Source organism: Symphalangus syndactylus, chromosome 24, assembly GCF_028878055.3.
Source record: "Symphalangus syndactylus isolate Jambi chromosome 24, NHGRI_mSymSyn1-v2.1_pri, whole genome shotgun sequence".
In the NCBI taxonomy this organism is placed as follows: Eukaryota; Metazoa; Chordata; class Mammalia; order Primates; family Hylobatidae; genus Symphalangus; species Symphalangus syndactylus.
This window is the reverse complement of record NC_072446.2, coordinates 64,712,441-64,726,788: the sequence shown is the minus strand read 5'-3', so window position 1 is coordinate 64,726,788 and position 14,348 is coordinate 64,712,441. Positions and strand designations below refer to the sequence as shown.

General features: G+C 38.5%; 1 pseudogene; it reads right to left on the bottom strand.

Moving 5' to 3' along the window:
• Positions 1–13,561: 13,561 nt before the first annotated feature.
• Positions 13,562–14,073, bottom strand: LOC129474436 (small ribosomal subunit protein uS17-like; annotated as a pseudogene).
• Positions 14,074–14,348: the final 275 nt, after the last annotated feature.

Sequence of the window (14,348 nt, the reverse complement as noted above, 5' to 3'; positions counted from 1 at the left end):
TGTCTCTTTCCATCACCCTATTTCCAGCTTAGGTCAAACACTGCTGGGCTCATACTCTGATGATGGAGTTATTAACACCTTCAGGGACACAGTGCTTTCTGTAAATGACATATCAGGAGGAAATCCAATATATTTGACAAGTGAAATCATCACTGCTGCTGTTATTGAGACAGGATTTAGGGGCCTGGAACTCCACCTCTCCTCCTTCATCTTCCCCAAATGCCCCCTTAAGTAACTGAACCCCAATTATTCCTCCGGAAAGAGGAATTTCCCTTCAAGCTTTCAACTGCTTTTTCTCCAAGCTCTCCTGCACATGGGAGACAACATAAACTAATGATATGACTGTGGTCACATTTCTCCCATGACCCAATCTATGCATAGTTTCATTCAAATTCCATCACTGACATTCAGTTCCCTCTCCAAAACTCCAAATTTAGTTAGATAATACTTCTTGGGTATTTTTGACTTTATAAATCAATCTATTCCAAAGTAGCCCAATAGGAATCTACATCATCATCTTGTTCTTACACATCTTGGTGTGGGGTTCATGCCCTCAAAGGCTGGCTTCCTTCCACCCACATGCTCTGACATCTCCACAAGCCCTCAAGGGCTTATTTAAATTCTGTCTCTGTGGTTTCACAAACATTACGGGACTCCCCTCTTAGACTTTAACTCCCTTTTCTCTGATCTGCAGAAGTATCACGTATTTCTGAATATCATTTTGTAATGAGAATGTGTCATGTTTTCTAAAACTTAAATTAATATTTCAATGCCTTAGAGTGCCTCTTACATGCTTAAAGTTCAATCATAGATGCTGGTATCCCTGGATATAGTGTGCTCCAACAAGGCAAATTTTAAGATGCTGTGAAGGATTGGAAGGCTGTGAGTATCACCCTTCGGTCATTTACTTTTCATTTGTAACCAACAATGTTTCTTTTGGGGTATATTTGTATTCACTCTCACATCTCTTACGATTACAACTGTGGTTATTCTTCTGTAAAAATAAAACTTTGGTTTTTCTTTATTGAAAAAGGTAATATATTTATATATTAAAAACACAAATCATCTCCCAAAGTTATACAGTAGAAATAAGCATCCTTCTCACTCCAAATCCCTCATCTCCTAGTTCTACATCAAGGCCACCGTTGTTACAAATGTCTTAGTGATTATCTTGTAATCATAATTTGGCCCTGGACGTAATGCTGCCATTTCACTGCAAAATTACGTTTTATTTCTCTCTGTGTCCAAAACAGTCAAGCAGACTTTGCAATCTCCTTCCTATCCTCAAGGATTACTGGCATCCTAGAAAACCTCCCAAGGCCCCACCCCTCTGTGCTCTGGTTCAAAGCATCCCTTCAGTTTTAAACATTTGATAATGAGCTCACTAACCTTTTATTTAGACTAGCTCTTCCTCTATTCCCACTTGGATAACTCAAATCAGACCCCTACAGCATCCAGTCTCCAAATTCCTGGAAAAGAACTACCAAGAGTAGAGTATTAATGTGGAACTTGGGCAACCAAAAAGAGTAAAGCCCATTAAATTAGCTTATCTATGGGAAAAAAAAGTTGCTTATACTGAATTTGAAAATAAAGAAATATGAATAAATCTTTTTTTGATGTGTTTGGATATAATTTAGAAGGTAAGAGAAAGAGCAGAGGGAATGGGGCAAATGAAAAACAGGGTTTGGGCAGGGTTACATTACAGTGATTTCATTGATGAGATTTTAAAATTTAAAGTAATAATTAATTACTTTTATTTATTTTGTTTTAGCATTTTATAAATAAATACAATTTTTATTTATAAATAAATAAAATAAATATTTATTAAAGTATTGAGTTAAAATTTAAGGTAAATTTTATTGATGAGAAATTCTGACTGAGGCAGGATCTCTGGACTAGATTCAGAACAAACATAATAAAATTCCCCACAGCTTGTGTGGATGCACACACCTACCTCTTCCCACACATGCCAACCAAAGAGATTCCATGACCAATTTCTGAAAAAACTTACATCTCAGGCCACACATGTTCTCTGCTGGGTATATTAATGGAAAGGCTGAATTCACAAACATCTATTTTCCAGAACTACTATTATACAAGCTGGGCTCTAATCACAATCTGGGCCAAATTACTCTGCTCTGGTTTTAGAAGAATTCAGTTGGCGAGAAACAGTTGATTTGAAAACAGTCATTAGCTGAGTTCCTGACAACTTTATTGAATCAGAAAATTTATTTTTTCAATACATTTGAACATGTCATGGATGCTTTTATGTAACACAAAGAGGTTGAATTAGACAATCCCTAAGATTTCTGCAAATTCTAAAGTATTGTTATTAATATTACATTAAGTGACTGGGCAATATTCATACTCCTTAATGGGTATTGACCCTACTGAGTTTACAATTAAATACAACTCAAATTATGGAAGTTTAAGAAGGATTCAATTCTGAGATTTGGAAGTAGCTATAAGATTGTTGAAAGTGTATTTGCTAAAGCAACATAGTTTAGTTTAGTATCCCTGCCTTCTACCAGCTGGGATTCAGGACAAGTTCCTTAAACCCTCTGAGTTTTTGTTTCTTGTCCTACAAACCTGAGATAATAATGACTTGCTTCACAGGATGTGTGGAGATAAAATGAGATAATATGTGTTAAACGGCTGGCAGGTAATCAAGAAAACTTAACTCCCTCCCCCAACTCTCACTGAGAAGCAATTTCAAGATGGGAATCACTAGCATTTTTCCTGGGATGTGATTTTACGAGCCCTAGGGATAGAAGGTTAGGTCAAGAACCTTTAGAGAGTAAAAAACACCCACGCAGTGAGAATATGCATTCTAGGCATTTAGGCAGCTTCACCTCTCACAGGGCCTTGAGAACAGGGCTTAGGAAGAAATCTCTGAGACTTCTGGTCTCCTGTTGTACGGTGCAAAGAAATGAGATTGTAGAGTTAGATTACGTATCAGCACAGTGCGTTTGAGACAAAAGCTGAAATGGATGAAAAGAACCACATAGAAATAGCTCTATATTACACTGGCTCATATGTTCCTGTCAGGCAGAAAGTAGATGCGAGAAAGTCCTTTTAGCAATTGAAGAGCCAACAATATATGCAAAAAAAAAAAAAAAAAAAAAAAAAAAAAAAAGAAAAGAAAAAAAATGGCCCAGGACAAAAAGAAAAGGTTTTATATACTTTTGCAGTAAAACTCAGGTAAGCATGTGCTGAGAGTTTGTGATGGTTTGGAATCATTTTTATTCCGTGGATGACTTCAGAATGACAACTTTGATAGATTCATTCTTACCAACAGAGTATATATAAATTCACTCTATGAATGAAAGGAGAGAATGGGAGTGTTTTCATGATCCATCTTAAACTTTAATTGGCCAGGAACCCATCAACGTGCTAAGGCATGCATGCTACCTTAGAATTAATAGAACAAGAATGCCACAGCCTAAGAGATCTTCTTGGAAGAATAGGAGAAACCTCTGATTGCCCCCAACTTCTCTGTTCAAGTGTATTTTAGAACTCCTACTAAACTTATATTTGCTCCTATTCTGATGAAATGTACTAAGAAGGTATATAATTATATACATGATATAACCCAACTAAAAGCAGGGGAGTTGGAAAAGAATATGCAGTACTGATCGTTACTGAACACCTACTAAACTACAGGCAATTTGAATATATTGTCTAGATTTTTCAAAGATTTCCAATGAAAGGGTTCTAATACTAATTTTGCAAAAGAGGACAATTACATCTCATCTGATGCTGGTCAAAGGTAAATCAAAAAGAACCTTTGCTGTGAGAAGAATCATCTGACCTCCTTTCTCCTAAACTCCTAATGTTGTTCAATGACAAGTAGCTTGCACGAAAGTGACCTTCTTTTTTTGAAAGGCTTTTTTTCCTCAGCCCAGTGAACCCTGGTAGTATTCTGAGTGTAGAAAATAAAACAACAACAAAATGAGCTGAGACATTCAATTTCTCTTCCAAATCAATTCCTGCTTGCTAGGGCTTGAATAGAAACATGCTTATTTTTTTGCCATCATTGAATGAAGCTATTTGTTAAGATGTGTTTATTAGACTTACATAAGAGTTCTTGCCCAAAGGACTCACACTCAGTTTAAGGGGGAACAATCTTTATGATCTCTGGCTCTTTCATTTTAACATTACAGTGAAAGGCTCATCAACATGTCTACTTTTTAATTTCCACAGATGAAGAAGCAACAGAATTGAAAGAGGTTTTTAAAAATCATATACTCTATTTTTTTTTTCAAATCACAGGTCTATGTCAATGTATACTTTTCACAAACTTAAGGATACTCATCTGCTACAAATAGTGAGGGCCAGGCATAGTAACTCACAGCTGTAATCCCAGCACTTCGGTAGACTGATGCAGGAGGATCACTGGAGCCCAGGAGTCCAAGATGAACATGGGCAACATAGTGAGAACCCCAGCTCCGCAAAAAAATTCTTTTAAAAAATAAGCCAGGTGTGGTGGCATGCTTCTGTGATCACAGCTATTTGGGAGGCTTAAGCGGGAGGATAGCTTGAGCCTGGGAGGTCCAGGTTGCAGTGAGCCAAGATGGTGCCACTGCACTCCAGCCTGGGTGACAGAACAAGACCCTGTCTCAAATAAATACATAAATAAATAAATAAATAAGTAAATGCATACATACATACATACATACATAGAAAATAGTGTGCATGAGTCAAAAATTTATTTAATTTACTAATAAAGGAATCAGCAAGGTAGTAAAGTGGTTGAAAGAGAATTTAAGAGACTAAACATGTATATATAGATATAGGCACTAAAATCATTCTGGGATAAAAATGCTAGCTTTGATTCAACCCCAGTTAATGTTCCATAGGCAAAAAGACTGAAACTTTTGGAGTTCTTCTTTTTCTTTTTTTTTTTTTTTTAACCAGGCGAATCCTGTACAGGTATCTTTGAGACTGGTCCATAGTCAGTAGCAAATACTAACTCAGGCAGAGGACATCAAAGCTTTTCCATAAAGAGCCAGATAGTAAATATCTAAGACTTGGTGGACTATATGGTCTCTGTTGCAACCACTCAAGTCTACCATTGCAGCACAAAAGTGGCCATAGAAAATACATAAACAAATGAATGTGGCTGTGTCCCAATAAAATTTTGTTTACAAAGCATGTTAAAGGTCAGATTTGGCTAGTGTGTCACAGTTGGCCAAAACCCGCCTTAGAAAACTAAATAATCTTGGGAAGGCCTATTAGACAAGGTTCAGGTAGTGCTTTGAAAAGGTACGTTGACTATTTGCATTATATCTTAGTATTGAATCATTTTTCTCAGATCACGTATAGTTCATGAGATCTTATCCAAGCTACTCATACTTCAGTTTCCTCACTTGCTGAATAGGGATAATTTTTAGAGACCTTTGGAGTATTGTAAGCATTCAGTTGGTTAGTATTCAAAAAATGTTCCAACTTTCATTGTATTCTTATTCTCATTCAAAAAGGTGAGAGATGATCTCATATTGTCTGTAACAAAATCTGCTTGAGAATATAAAGCTGCTTGCCTAAGTTGGAGGCAGAGATTGACTGACTTAAATAGCAGGAGGTTCAAGGAGAAAAGAACAATTGCCCACGTTTTTTTCTTAGTGTAACAAAAGTCCTGCTGCGATGTCTGATCTGGTCTGGGGCTTCTCTGGCATAGCCAAGACAAGCATGGAATGAGCTATGTCTTTATTTCATTTGCCAGATGTGACTTGAACTATAAGAACATCTCTGGAGACTGAAAAGGCTCAGTGATTTTTACAAACAAGTGGCTGAGGCCACTAGCCCTCTTTACTTCCCCAGCTGTGTGAGGTTCACCTGCCAGTGTAAGCTTGAGCTGTAGGCATGCAAGAAGAGGTCATGCTAATGGTGATAAAGAAGGTTGAGCTGGGATCTATCCCAGGAAGATAATAAAACCCAATGAGCTTATTGGGAGAAAAATATTTACTTAGGAAGATTTTATCGCACAATGTCCTGGGAGAAGAATTTAACCAGAAACACAAATGCCTTAAACTGGATTCTCCAGAATACATCAGGAGTTGTATGTAGAAGGTTTATTAAGGCGTGCTCTTAGGAGGTGAACCTGTAAGGAAGTGAGGAGCAATACTGGGCAAACAGAAAAGCTGACCCCAGTGCCATTATGATGGGGGTCTCAGCTGACCCCACAGGGAGCTCAGAACTGGGATGGTCTTTTGAGCTGTCGCAATTGAGACAAGGCGCCAGACTCCTGTGTTTTTACATTAATCAATCATGTCCACAGCCATACCCTGGAGGACGGTGTAATGTTGGAAGAGATAGTTCCTTGAAGCCAAGAGAAATTCCAATGAGGGAAGAAGCTCTCAGCCATCAGTATTCACTGTTTCCATCACCTGGAGAATGGGTATGTTACCCCTGAAGAGCATCTGCTATACCCAATTGGTATAGATAGGGCTTCACATTTCCTCAACTGCATTTCAACTATGTAACTATTAATAAAAAGAAAGTGTACTTATTTATGTTCATTGTTATGCTGATTGCAGATTTCTCTGGCTATGCTCATAGCAGGACCTATTAGTTATCTATGGCTGTATAATGAATTACCTGAAACTTAATGGCATAAGACAACAAACACTTATTGTCTCAGTTTCTCTGAGTCAGGAATCCACGCTATAGCTTAAGCTGAATGCCTTGACTCAGGATCTCATGAGGCTGCAATCAAGATGTCAGCTGGGGCTGCTGTCATCTCAAGGCTTGACTGGAGAGGATCCACTTCCAAGCTCCCTCACGTGGGTACTGGTAGGAGGTCTCAGGTCTTCACTGGCTGTTGCTGGGTAAGCAACAATCGCTTGCTTGCCATGTGGCTTCATCCACAGCATTGCTAACAGCTTGGCAGCTAACTGCTGCCAGAGTTGGAATCTGAAGAAAGGAAGAAAGGAGGAAGGGAGGGAGGGTGACAGGAAGGAAGAGAGAGAGAAGAGAGAAAAGAAAGAGAAAGAGGAGAAAGAGAGAGAGAAAAAAGAGAGGGAGAGAAAGAGAAAAAGGAGAAAGAGAGAGAGAAGAAAGAGAAAGAGGAAGAGAAATAGAGAGAAAAAGAGAGTGGAGAGAAAGAGAGAGACCCTGAGACAGAGAGAGAGAGAGAGAGAAACAAAACAGAGAGAGAACCTGAGCCCAAGACAGAAGCCAAAGTATTTTTATAACTTAATTGCATAATTGACATCTCATCAGGTCTGCTATCTTCTATTCATTAGAAGGTGAGTTAATAATTCTAGCCCACACTCTAGGAGAGAGGAGTTGTATAGAACTTGATGACAGTAGGTGAGGACCATCTGAGCCATCTTAGATGCTGCCTACCTCATAGAAGAATTAAAAATATTTTTGAAGAAAAATTAGTAAGACCATTCTGAAGCACAATCAATCAAATGTACCTATTAAAAATTTTTAAAAATCACTGTAGGACACACTGAATTTGGGTTAAGATGATATCCAATGTGTAGACCCTTAGTGAAATAAAATAAAGAAAGAAACTGCTAGCCATCTGCATAAGTACAGAAATTGAAAACAAACTTTAAGAAATTTTATATTACTTGACATCCAAGTGCATGTTCAATGGACTCATCTCATTAACTGGGTATAGAACAAAAATATTGGCTCATGAGGGATTTGGAAAGAAAACTCATTCCTCACCACAGAATCTGAGAAGCCCTGTTACAACGATGTAACACCCTTGCCAGGTGGGCCACTCTGGGGCAGAGGAGTAAGCTTACGTTGTGGCAGATCACTAGACAGAGAGTCAGGAGATTTGGTACTTTTTCATTCTGCCTCTGATATTTCCTAAGAAGAGCTCAGTATCACTTAACCCACCTAGACTGGTTTCCTGGACTGCAAACAAATTGTGTTGATTACAAGGTTCCTTTGAAATCTAAGGGATATTAATTTGTTAAGCAGTCCCTTCTATAATTAGACAAACTAATGTGTCAGCAATTTTCCCCTGTGATTTCTACATCTCTGAATCTGCCATCTGCAGCTATCTAGACCTCACTCAGACTGACTTACTTCTATAAAATCCTTTCTACCTCATCATGGCCTCTTAAATGGTTCTAGAGACAATTTGGTAGTCTGTACTGACTCACAGAGCAGAGAGAGTGATGGCCATCTTCATCATAATAACATCAATAATTATTTTTCTCTAAAAATACAGTTTTAATAAAATGATAACTTTTTAAAAATGAGCTATTTAAATTTTTTTTACTCAATAGTGCTTCATAAATGTGCTGTTTCAGTTTTTAGTTATGTTACTAAACTCCAGGATTTACTAAATTTTATTCAGTAGAGGTATTTAGAGCTCTGTTGTCGTCCTGTTCCTATTCCTCCTCATAGCAAATGAAGATTGCTCTGGGAAGCGTATGCCCTAAACATGTGTCAGCAACGACTCGTGGGTGGTTGGTACAGAAATCATCCTATAGGTCAAGTTCTTAAATGTGGAGTTTTTGTGGTTAGCAGACTCTTCCATGGTCAGTACATGGAGCATAATCTAGGGAAGTATAATTACAATAATTATAATAATAATAGCAGTGATTATCCTTTGATAAAATAGTATATGCCCAGTGCTGTGCTAAGTATTTTCTGTGTATCACTTCATTCCTCCTAAAAAGTCACTTAATATCTCTGAAATAGGTACTGGCATCTTCATTTTACAGATAAGAGAGCTGAGGCTTTGAAAGATAAATCAACTTCACCCAAGGAGAGGTAATTAAGTAATTTCTGGAGCTAAGATTTAAACCCACTGTGGTTGACTCCAGCATACCATCCCAGTTTGAGCCTTAGCTATGCCTACTCTAGAATTCAGGCCTCCTGCCAGGTCTGAGGAAGCACCTATGATGGAACTATCTGCATGGGACATCCTAAAGGAAGAGATGATTATATAAAATTTCACACAAGAACAAGAGGCAGTGTCAGATGTCAGCATTTTAGACAACAGTCTGCCACCTATGAACTCTGGTCCATTCTCTTCAACTTGAGTAGCAGTGCTGTGCAGGGGCTATGATTTCGCTAAGGCACCCAGAGTATGAAGTAGCTTTGTTCTATGGTCTATGTAACCAAGCACACAGAGCCCTTTCTTCATATGGGGTACAGTGGAAGCATAGCACTGATGTAATTCCCTGAGCTGTGCTCTGGGAGAGCTACATCTGGAGAAGAAAAGAAACAGGAGAGGGCTTAGGTACCTGTCTATGCAGGCATTGTTGGGATATAAGGCAGAATCTCCAGGAAACATGGAGCAGTACTGGTGGATTGTGAAGGAGCAATGGAAAGAGTGGATTCCACCTCCTGCTTGAGAGCTTATGAGACTCTCCCTGAGGACCCCCAGAACTATTTGTGCAGATTTGGAAGAACTGGGAAGAGCTAAAGGAATACAGGTTTTATTAATATCCAGAATCTAGTTCTCAAAAAAATAAGTTTCATGTCTATCAATGCCTTCTAAGGTTGTATTAGGTTTTATTTTTAACTACTATATTTTGGTTCTTATGGAATAATATTAACTCCATTAACCGTGAAAGTCTTTATTTGTATGATTAGACATGAAGTCTGTTATGGCTATTGTAACTTAATATAAATTACCTGATCTCAGTCACACATCTCACATTGGCCTCTCTTAAATCTAGTTGATTTTAGCCAGTTATTCCAATTTATGAAGGATATTTTGACTCATGATTCTACCAGAAAACATTTTAGTTCTCTTCCAGCTTTTACAGTTTATAAATCTAATAAATATACTTATCAATCTTTGTATTATTTCTTGATATAAAATAGAAGAGACCTCAGCTTAGAGCCAAAATTCATCAAGCCCAGATGACATCAGCCAAACTTCAGCAAACCGATAGTGAGTGAGAAACATAATTTTTTTCTCACTAAAAATGTCTTGTAATAGTCAAAGGTCAATGTCAGAGACCTGACACATCCTCAGCAAGTTTCACGCAGGTTGTCACTAAACCTCTTCCCAGTATTTTGTGATTGTTCAACCCACTATACTTTCATGTACCTGTGATATCACCTGGTCCAGATTTCCCTAAATCCTCCATAATTATATTGTGCATAATGTTGTCAAATACCTTGCAGAAATCAAGATGCATTGCCTTTAGAAAGAACTTTCTTAAAAATATTAGATTTGTTTTTGTTTGGAATGACTCATTTTTTGCCAACTGAGTTTCAACATCAGCATGTATAGGGCTTATATTTCAAATTTCAAAGTCAAGACTTATCTAATTTTTCTTTGCCAACATGGAGACAGGAGTTATGGAAGACACACTTCGGAAATAGTGTGGATAATGCCCTTTAGGAATTTGCTGCCCTTAAGAGAAGTTGGCATAGACACAAAAGCATGAAATTGTCCAATAGAAAGGTACAGATCCTGTGCTTTGGGAATTAAGATGGTGGAGAGACCATCTTTTGCATGATTCATCAGAGGAACCTTCCTTTCAGAAGTTGTAATTAAGCGGTCTCTGGTTGTGCGTGTGTGTGTGTGTGTGTGTTAGTTTGGGTTTTCCCAGAAGTAGTCTCTGAAATAAGGAGTCAAACACCAGTAGAGAGGTGGAAAAGTGAGACAAAGAAGGGAGAACAGTCAATGAGGTTCAGATATGAAGAAAGTTACCACAGTGGGCAACTTCAGTCCTTATGGGAAGCCCTGGGAAGGGTTATTGAGCAAGCACTTTAGATGAATTCTCTCCAAAGGATGAGAAAGCTGTGGTTTTTATGCATTATTCCTGACACCCATAGGTTGAGGTTGCTCCTGGGGGAGGAGGGCGTTAATTCTCTGGCATTTTCTGCTTGCCTGTGCAAGGTCAGAATTGGTTTCCTTGGCCAGAGAAAGGCCGCAGACAAAGAGAGGCAAGTGCTGACACGTTGGAAGTTAAGCCAGTGAGTGTGAAATGGCCAAGATGAAGCAGAGCTTCACACATAGTGTGTACTTATGTGTGTGTGTGTGTGTGTGTGTACATGAAAATGAAGATATCCAAAGAAGGAGAAGATCTTCCAAGCTGAGAGAACAATAATTTATCAGGCGAAAAGTATACATGAAATGATTTAAGAGAAGTTGGATGATACGGATGCATCAAAATCCACATTGCCTGGATAATGAAATGTATCTAACATTCCTTAATTCCACAATGGGATTAGGAATTGTTGATATCCTCCTGGCAGGGCTGGCAAAATGCTGATTGTTTCTAATTAAAATGAAATAATGAAATAATGAAGCTAGAATTTGCGAGGCACACCAGGATTTTCCATCCATACCCTCAACCTGTACTGAATTCTGGCTGTCAATTTGGCAAGAGAATGCCCAGCTCCTTGGAAGGCATTTTGTTTTCCTCTTAAACTCATCAGGAAAGGTAAGAGTACTCTGGGTAAAGAAGGCAACCTGGTTATGTTATCTTAAATGTGGATTCCTACTGCCTTCTGTTACTCGTACCTTTTTTTTTTTTTTTTTCACTTAAGCATGCTCTACAGTATGCTCTAGAATCTAGAGTTTAGAATATAAAGTCTAGATCCAATAACCTGTTTGTTGTTTGATAGCAATTAAAAAGCATTGCCCTTATAAGACATTACACAGTGTTAAAAGTCCTTTTCTACTTAGAGAATACTGGTTTTATTTTCTTTGCAATTACAATTCTGCGTATTTATGTATTCTTTCAAAATGTTATTCAAAACTAGATTTTTTTCTATATGAGAATCAGAATTTATAATCCACTGATAAAACATAGATTCTGACTGTATTTCTCTGAAAGTGCTTTCATATAAAGCTTTTGGTTTAGAATGATCCATAATGCATGGCAAATTAGGTGGTTTTTTGACAGAATTGGAGCTTAGGATACTGCAAAGCTGGAGTGATGCAGTGAGCCAGGAAGTGTCCCCTGGGAACAGAAGGTAGTGGTAGTACAGCAACTAGTAATTTTTCTTTTTAATCTGACATCTTCTGAAAGAAAAAAAGCACTTCTTCTACCATCTTCAAGACAACACTAATAGCCTTAGAGCTGCTGTTGCTTCAGGCGGTAAAACACATTTTTTTTTCCTTCAACACACACATTCATCTTGTCTATGGCTCTTTGGAGACATCTCAACTTTGACATCATCTTTTCTACATCGCATTTCCAGATCACCCTCTCTGGGCAGTAGATTGTTCTCTCTAAATTTAAGTTTCATCATGTTACGACCATCACTCACCTTAAGACCTTCACCCCCGCCTTTCAGAAAAGTTATCTATATTCTATTTTAATGAATAATGTTGTCCTTAAAATAGTTTAGTTTTTTAAATCCAGAGTTAAATTAGGAAAATATGTAATATAGAGACTTTTTTATGTTAAACTTATTGAATTTAAAGGCCTTCATGTTATTCTGGGGTTATCATTTTTGTTTTAAAATTTGCAAGTATATTCTCTTTATTAAATGACTGTGTATATTAGGAGAGGCTTTATCAGGTGCAGAAATAAACAAACCCCCAAATCTCAAAAGCTTAACGTGAAAGTTGATCTCTCATTCACTCAAAGACTGCTGCTGGTCTAGAGGCATTTTCAGGAATCATTTTTCCAAGCAGTGATGCAAGATTTTAGACTACTTGCTTACCCATTTTAGCAATGCCATCTGAAACATGTGGCCCTCCAGGATCACTATGAAGAGAGCTGGAAAATACACTGGAACTTATCTCTGCCTTAGCACTAAAGTGATCCACATCCCAGACTACTGGCCACAAGTCTTGTGGCCCAAGGTAAAGTCAAGGAGTGAAAAGTATAGTTTTTAAGTTGCAGTTAAGTCCAGGAAGGGATGCTTGAGATATAAAATAATTTTCACTGGGAATCTCTGCTACAGAGATTTGTTCCTTAATGCCATGTTACGATAACAGAAAAAAATTAACACCCTATGTGAGCACCCCACTCATTTGGGGACAATTTCTTGGTGCATGAAATGCCAAAATTTGGTAACTACTGATGCATTCTGTAAAATATAAACATCACAGCCAGAACCATCACATGGTTCTTCAAGCTCTGACCTGGCCAATATCTCGAGGCTTATCTATGGACACCCCCAATATGAGTCATACTTCCTAGTTTGTGTCATTGCAGTTTACTAACATATGCCCATGTCCCAGTCATGCCCTACACCTTGTTCCATTTTCCCTTTAAGTCTCTTATTGAACATCTCCTGGTTGGGGATGCCATGCCTGATTCTTTCAGACACAGCCAATGCATTCATATCCTCCTGTAAACATTGATGCCCCTTTAGATCTTTGTGTGTGTGTGTGTGTCTGTGTGTGTGTGTGTCTGTGTGTGTCTGTGTGTTTGTGTGTGTGTCTGTGTGTGTCTGTGTGTGTGTGTCTGTCTGTGTGCGTGTGTGTCTGTGTCTGTGTGTCAGTGTGTCTGTGTGTGTCTGTGTGTGTGTGTCTGTGTGTGTGTCTGTGTGTCTGTCTGTGTGTGTGCATGTGCGTGTGCACGTGTGCGTGTGTGTGCGTGTGTGTGTGTGTGTGTGTGTGGATGAGAAAATAACTACTTCATTTTGGTGAATGGGAAGATGTCCACAGTCAGAACTTCTGAAATTGTTTCTTGGTGTTGGACACCTTAGTGACCTTGAGCGTGTTGAAGTGTACAGTCTTGCTCAGGGGCTGGCACTCACCCCCTGTGACAATGTCACCGATCTGGATGTCCCTGAGCGGGAGAATAGGTACACAGGCATATTCTCATGGCACTTCTCAACGCAATTATACTTGGACATGTAGTGCAGATAGTCCGGGCAGATGACAATGGTTCTCGACTCTTCGTTTTGTTCACCATGCCAAACAGAATCCTCTCTCAAATGGAGATGTTACCAGTGAAGGGAAATCTCTTGTCAGTCTAGGTGCCCTCAGTGTCCTTTTTGGGTGTCTTGAAGCCCAGATCAATGTTCTTGTATTACCGCGGGAGCTTCTCCTTCCCAGTTTCTCTCAGCAGGACTTTTTTTGTTTTGAAAGATGGTTGGCTGTTTTTGATCGCCTCACTCTGTCTTAATGTCTGCTATCTTTTTGGCTTCCTGAATAAAAAGCCCACTTTGGATCATTGTTTTGTAGACATCCTTGAATCATCAAATAGGCCATGAGTTCTTTGAGTAAAGGGGTTGAGTTTTATTCATCTCCATAATTCCAGAATCCACCAGACTGCAGGACTCAGTGCTTGGTAAACACTGAAGGAAAACTTGGTTCTGTTGATCAAAGCTCTCCTTGTTTATATTTTAATCAGATTTTTTGAAAGGGTCTCAAAGAATGGTTAAACTCTACTAAGTATAGTGTCCCTTGGCTTATGTAGCTTTTGAAAGTCATATATTCATCAGCTCTT